At 62.4% G+C, this 6965-nt stretch overlaps 1 protein-coding gene across 1 annotated transcript in view; it reads right to left on the bottom strand.

Annotated features, from left to right (window-relative positions):
* Positions 1-6965, bottom strand: part of LOC113208907 (TSC22 domain family protein 3) — a 34401-nt gene that overhangs the window by 3366 nt on the left and 24070 nt on the right. The gene's annotated exons all lie outside the window — the stretch shown is intronic.

Genomic DNA, 6965 nt, shown 5'->3' with positions numbered 1-6965 from the left:
TCTCTCTCTCTCTCTCTCTCTCCCTCCCTCCCTCCCTCTCGCTCTCTCGCTCTCTCGCTCTCTCTCTCGCTCTTTCTCCCTCTCTCTCGCTCTATGCCTCCTCGCTACGGCCGGGCGGGGTGGCCGGCAATGACGTATATTCGCGCGCGATCCTCGACGAAATCTAAGATCGGCGCGGCGCGGCGGTATGTTATGCGGGGATCCCGCGGGAGATAAACCGCGAAAAAAGAGGGGGATGGATTGGGTGGGGCATTTGAGAGATTGCGAGCAGCGAACGGCCGGAAGATTCCGAGTATCTATCTTTTGTTTTTCCCTTCGCGACCCGAGACGGCGTTATTGTCCCTCGGAGTCCTTCCGCGAGAGCCTCGCGCCCGAAAATAAAACGCCGCGCAAGCCCACCTGCACAAGGGGAGGGGGATGTTGGGGGGGACGAGGATCAGGACCTGCTGGCGGCCGGCCAGGCCGTCAAACGCTCGTCCCGCCCGGCACCGCCGCGTTACCCGGCGCTCAGTTACGCGGAATCAGTGGATAACGACCAGTAAAAGTCGTATCCTCGCGTCCGCGGGGCAAGGGAGGCGGAGGGGGCGTCCTCGCGGGTCCTTTCCTCCCGCCGCAGCCTCGGTGACAGTCGCTTCCGTAATAAGGAGAGGCGGTTAAGGACGGCGGGCGGCAGGAATCGCCCCTTCAGGGTTAAGACCGCGGGCGCGTGCTCAGAAACCGCCCGACGTGTTGGGGTCGCCGGTCGTTGTCCTGCTCCTGCGATCTCCTTAGGCTGCTCCCTTGCGTTTACCACGTCGCGCCCCCGCGGTGGCACTGTCTGCACTGTCCTCGTGCGCGGCACCCTGCCCTGACTCATCATCCCCGTCACAGCGTCACCGCTCCTCAGCAGCCGGGGGGGGGGGGGCGTCGACGGCGTTCCGAAGAGAGCGCTAAATTATGGGGGAGGTTATCACCATTAGTCGTCGGGCTGAAGCGTGGATTAAAGCCGGCCTTGCCGTGGAGAAAAATGGACCGCGGCGGTGTGCACTAAAACTGGGAACAATGGCAGGGATCTGCTGCAAGAGGGGGCAGCTCCATCAGTATCGCAAGGCCGAGGAGGTGAGTGACGACGTGCAGAAGCAGAAAAGAACTCGCGCCGCGGCCGGGGTGGGTCGGCAACCCTTACCGCCGGTCAGCACGCTCGGCGCGCTGCCTGGCGTGCGCAGCTAACGAGGTGTTGTTGGTGTTGCCCCGCGGACCGTGGCCGTCCGCACAGCATGACTTGGGCCCGCTGGTTATCTATGGCAGCTGCGGCCAGAGGACGGCCGAGGAGGCCCACCGGCCCACCAGGGAGGCTTATAGCCTTAACAAGTGGCGGCGGTCCCTCCGCTGTCCTCGTGCCCGCCGACGTGCACGGAACAACGAAAACAACAACGCTGTCTGGGCGGGAAGATACGGGGGCTCCTGCTTCGCATACTGTTAATCTTGTCGTAAGCCCGCGCTAGATGCGGAGTACACAAGGCGAGCGGTGAGGTCCCGGTGCCCCCCGAGTACTTCCTCGTTGGTGTTGAACTTACTTCGCCCAGGTGCCCCTGCGCACGAGCGCGTGGTGTGGCGGCGGGCTGAGGACGCCGTGGTGGCTCAGGGACCGGCTCCGCGCCCCGCGCCCCATGGCCGACATGCCTCGTCGGGCACCAGCTCGGGGGACGACGAGGAGGCCAGCAGCGACGCCGGGGGAGGGTGCACGACGGCGGCGAACGCACACACAGATACAAACACAGGGGTGGTTGACGGCGTGCTCGCGGTCACGCCGGGGAAGAGGGTGCACAGGCACTGCCGGGGACGCGCCTGTCACGCGTGGACGCCAACACCGTTCGCTGTGGACCGGGACCGCGCGGCGCCACTTTGTGCCTCGGACTGACTGAGAGGCGGCCGCGGCGCGGCTCGGCGGCGTCGAGCACGGCGGCGTCGAGCCCGCCACCACCACCACCACTCCGCGCCCCCCCGGCCCCCACCCGGCTGCCACCCACGGCAGCTCCAGCCGCGGAGAGAGAGAGGGAGAGAGAGACAGAGAGAGGCCTCAGGTTCTGATAATAATTGTTCCGCACGTCGAGCTGAGCTCACCTCGCCTCGTTCACGCCAGCCGAATTACCTGAACGCAGAGAGGCGCGGCGGGGGTGTTGGCGGGGGCGGCGGACACACACACACGCTCACATGACGCGTGATGATGAGCAGGACGGCCGGACGCCAGCAACGCTGCCGACCTTCCATGACCTACCGCAGTAGGAGCGCGACCCACAACTGTGGCACTATTTATTGAGCCGTCGCCTCCTCGTCAGCAGCAGCAGCCGGCGCCCTTACACTGCCGCGGCGGCGCCTTTGTCAGCCCTTCTTCCCCCACCTCCACCCCCCGGTGACCCGCGTCCGATTATCACTCGCCGGCGCCGTCCCGCTAATTCATTTATTTACTCCTCGCGGACGGAGGACATCGGCCACGTCGAGGTGCACGAGGCGCCGCCGGGCGGGAGGATCACCCCGTCCTTGTCGGGAGCACGGCGCAATCCACAACAGGGGAGGGTGGGAAGAAAGGGTGGGAGTAGGTGAGGTTAGGTGAGGTTAGGTGAGGTTATGTTAGGTTAGGTTATGTTCGGGGATCGTCTTCAAAGCACGTCCGTTTTGCTCAGATCCATTCGGCAAAAATTACGGGAGCTCAGCGCCTGCGAGATTCGGGGTAGGCCACCCCGCAGTACTCGCATGCATTGAAGGCAATATGTTGCATACGCATCGGGGGCTACGAGAGCTTGCTCGGGCCAAACTTCACAGGATCGTGACGGAAAACGACGGGGGTACTTTTGGACTGCTCCTAGGTTGGTTCTTCGAATTGTAAGGTAGTCCGCGACGGTATATCTCCAGCAGGGTGCCGCTCAGCAGCAGCAGCAGCTGCTAGCTGTTGCTCCCGCTGGCCGCGCCTCTGGCAGCCCGCGGGGCGGCGGCTCGTCGACGCGTCCCATCGCAGGACATGACTCGTTGAATAATAATAACATGAGCTGTGCTCAGCTCGGCAACGCTTCGATATCAAGGCCGGGCCGGGCGTCGAGTGAGCGGCTACTACTGCTGGCCCGGGATGGGGTGCCGCAGGAGCCGGACCCAGCCAGGGAAGGTTGACCGGTCCGGCTGCCGCACACCGGCATGGAGTGAACAGATCCTGCCCCAAAATTCCCACTCCCATTAGACAACGGCGGGGGCCACCGGTCGGGCCTCGTTGAATTAATTATCATCATTTACGTTCTGGGTGAGTTATACATAGCTCTGTAAATTAAGAGACGCTGAGCCGCTGGGCTCAGCGTTGGCGAAAATGCAAAGCCATAACAACTCGATCATTGCAGCTGAGGCCATTACTCAAGATGGTGCGACAAGTGACCGCCCCGCCCCGACCCGCCCGGGCAGCTGGCCGGCTAGCCGTGGGTGCTCCCGAGCCATAATGGCTTTTTCTGCATCTGCATGATTCGGCACCGCAATAAGCGGAAACCTCCCCGGGGGGCATGGGGGGTGGAAGTGGGGGGGTGCACACTCATCTGAATGGGGGGGAGGGGGGAAGGTATGTCCCACTGACACGCTGCCAGCCCCGCAGTGGGGGTCAGGTGCGCGGGGGTGTGTCCTCAAGGTAAGGAGAGTGAGATGCAGTGCAGCTTGTTTGTTGGCACGTCTTCGTTTTATGTGCTACCAGAGATAAACCGGCTGAGCGGGGCCCCTCCCCCTACTCGCCTTGGGGCCGAAGCCTCCCTGCACACACACACTCCACATACACGCACGTGTGGCGAGCGCGTGCGCACGTATGTGTGCAAAGTTGTGAGCGAGGATGTAATCAGAGTTGAGCTAGCACAATTTCTTTCCATGTTTTTATACGTTGTCGCATAGCGGGAGAGATTGACAGCCGACCCATTGAGTATCGTGTGTAAGAGATTCGCCGTTCGTTTCGCCCGTCCACTGTTGGCCGTGTCGGTAGATCTTTTTCTATGAACATCTCCCCCCCCCCCTCTCTCTCTCTCTCTCTCTTGCTCAGCGGGCACGCGAGGCGGCGGAAGAGTACAATAACTCAATCAGGCAGCTGCCGCTGAGATGCAATCCCAGCCGGCGGCAATCATCCGCCCGCCGCCTGCCCCTCGTTCGAGCAGCCAGAGCAACCGAACACAAAACAATTAATCGACGATTTAAAAAGGCAAAACCGAGGAATCGCGCGAGAAGCGAACAAAAACTTTCTCGAGCGGTCCTGATTATGGCCGCTTTCTTTTAAAGAAATCGAGAAAACGTGGAAAAAACATAATGAGAGCCAATGGGGAATTTTTTGTTTCATCATTAGCTCATCCACTGCTCGTCTCGCTAAGTTGTTATTATTTCCCCCGGATCAAAATAAAGGAGGAGGAGGTGGAGGAAGAGGAGGTGAAGGAGTCTGATTGGTTGACGGCGGCGGGGACGGGGACGTCGTTGACGTCAGGTTGGGGGCGTGGCGGGGCGTGTGGAGGGCCCCTCAGGTCGGGCCGGCGCGTGTGATGACACCGACACGCGAGGAAGTAAGATGACGAGGTGGAGAAGAGAGGGTCTGCACTCGACGTCGTTGGTCGTTCTCACGCGCGGACGTGTGAGTGAGTGCGGGTGGCGCGCCACCACGACGACCAGCGGGGCCCGGGCGATCACGCAGCAGAGGAGATCACCTTCCCGAAAGCGAAAAATAGAAACCACACACACACACACACTCACACACTTACACTAAGCCAACACGCAAGGCACGGTGGCGCGTGGCGCACCCCGGGGCGACGGCGGCGGCGGCGGCGCGGTGTGTGTGTGCGTCAGGGAAACGAGAACGGGATTAATCGCGAGGCGTGACGGCGGGTGGCAGCCCTGCTCGCCCTGCTGCTGGGTGCCGCGCGACGCAGGCGGCGTAACCCTCGCGGGTCGTCGGCAGTGACGAATTAACAACCGAGTCGGTTATTTGGCGAAACGAGACGCAAAGTCAAATGATGGCGTCTCCCTTCGAGTCGCCGCGCCCCGCCCGCGGGCTCATCAGCGCCGCTACGCCCTCGCGGCACTGCTCCGCCTCGCCCTGCCCCGCCCCGCCCCAGCACCACCGCAGGGGCTACAACCTCACCCACTCGCGTGCCAAACACGCCGAACATGCTTCTGTCACACTGTCGAGTTCAGAGCCGCGGAACAATAAACATACAGTAATGGAAAGTCGTAAAGCTCGTCGTGATCGGGTCGTTTAAGAACGCTGAATTCTACACGAAAGACTACGGTATAATTGCTTTTGTGATGAAAATATATTTCGAATTCCATAGCGAAGAAAGAGTGGGCTGTCGCAACGCAATGTACTGAATCTGCTTTTGTTTTTTCCGCCGCCGATATGAGAGGCGCATGCAGTTGCGGCGCGGCGTCAAACCGACCCCGACCGATACGAACTCCTTTGGGCTGGTCGTGATTTTCCTTCGGACGTGGCGTGGTGGGGTGGGGCGGGGCGTGGCGGGGCGTGGCGGCCATAGCGTCCCTGATTGAGAGAGCGTCACAAGCGTCACTGCCCCGACCAAAGTGACGGCATGACGAGTGTCCGCCGGGTCGAGCCGGGTCAGTGGAGAGAAGGGGGACCCCGGGGCCCCGCCCTCGAGCACACAACGAACGCCAGCGTTCAAACAATACCTAGGTTCCGCCGGTGCCGCCCACCGGCACCCGACCTCCTCCTCGACTATCTGGCCTGGGGGGACAGTTGGCGTCGGCGGCAGGAAAACGCAGCGCACCTGCTATCTTGGGCGCTGATGCCCGCGTCTTTCGCGGAAGCGCCCTCCTCTCCGTCGGTTAATGAGGAGTACGTAAGGGGGGTTTGACGTCCTGCCGCTGGGGTGCGACGGGGCCTGTCGAAGCGGGGCGGCGGAGGGGAGAGGGAGGGGGAGGGGGGACGACCAGGCCGATTTCACCAGCATTATTTCCATCGCACATACCGTCGCCGTGCGGCCACCTTTTTGGCAACGCATCGGACAGCAGCGAGGGGGTCTTACTTGAGCGCCAATCACTCGAGAGGGGATGTGGACAGGGTGACAGCCCGTCGCGGCCCGTCGCGGGCTGCGAGGCACATGTGTACGTCCGTTGGCCCACGCCACCCGAAAAAAAGGAGCAGAATAATTAGAGAAACCGTCCATGCCGCTGCTTGGCAAACCATTTTTAAACACAGACACTAAAATTGAAACGAAGGAGAGAGGGGGGGTTAAAAGTAGGGCGATGGAAATCTTAACGAGCAAAGCGCGCCGCCTCGTCTGGTCCACACACCATAGGCTCTGCGCTGCGCCCCGCGAGGGCGGGCGCGTCCGCCGCGCCGGCCAGCCCGATGGGTTGCCTACGCCGAGCCCATCGGGCGCCAACGCCGCCGCCACCGCGTGGGGCCGAACCGCGTTGGGACACGGCGTCACCCGGCGGGGCGGGCCGGGGTGGGGTGGGTCGGCCGCGCGAGGTCGCTCTGCCCCTCGGACCGTACCTCACCTCGCGCACCGAATGCAATCCTGGCAAACAACTTCTCTCGATTGGCTAACACAGCGGGGTGCAGCGCGCCCCCGGGCTGCTTCTGCTCGGCCGACCACAAAGGGCAGCCCATGCCTCCCCGTCGTCCCACCCCGAGGCGGAGGCGGCCAGTTGGACGCCGGCGGGCGGCCGTCCAAAATAGACTAAATTCTTGTATAATGTGGTCCGATCCGCGGCCGGGGCCTCCCAGGAGGGCGGGTGCAGTAAATAACGACATCCCACCCCCGACGCGGCCGCGGTGAACAGCCGCGACCTTGAGGACGCCGCGCGAACTTGGAGGACCGGGTTCACGATCGCTTTACACGACGTTTTGGAACCCGACGACTCGTCGTCGACGCGCCGCCCGAACAGCAATTTATAAATATATCAGTGAAACGTGTGGATGGAGATGTCGCGGGGTTGGAAAAGGGTGGGGTGGGGGG

This window comes from Frankliniella occidentalis, unplaced genomic scaffold, assembly GCF_000697945.3.
Source record: "Frankliniella occidentalis isolate FOCC.00 unplaced genomic scaffold, Focc_3.1 Scaffold168, whole genome shotgun sequence".
Classification (NCBI taxonomy): domain Eukaryota; kingdom Metazoa; phylum Arthropoda; class Insecta; order Thysanoptera; family Thripidae; genus Frankliniella; species Frankliniella occidentalis.
The sequence above is the reverse complement of the archived record's forward strand: the minus strand, read 5'-3'. Positions and strand labels throughout refer to the sequence as shown.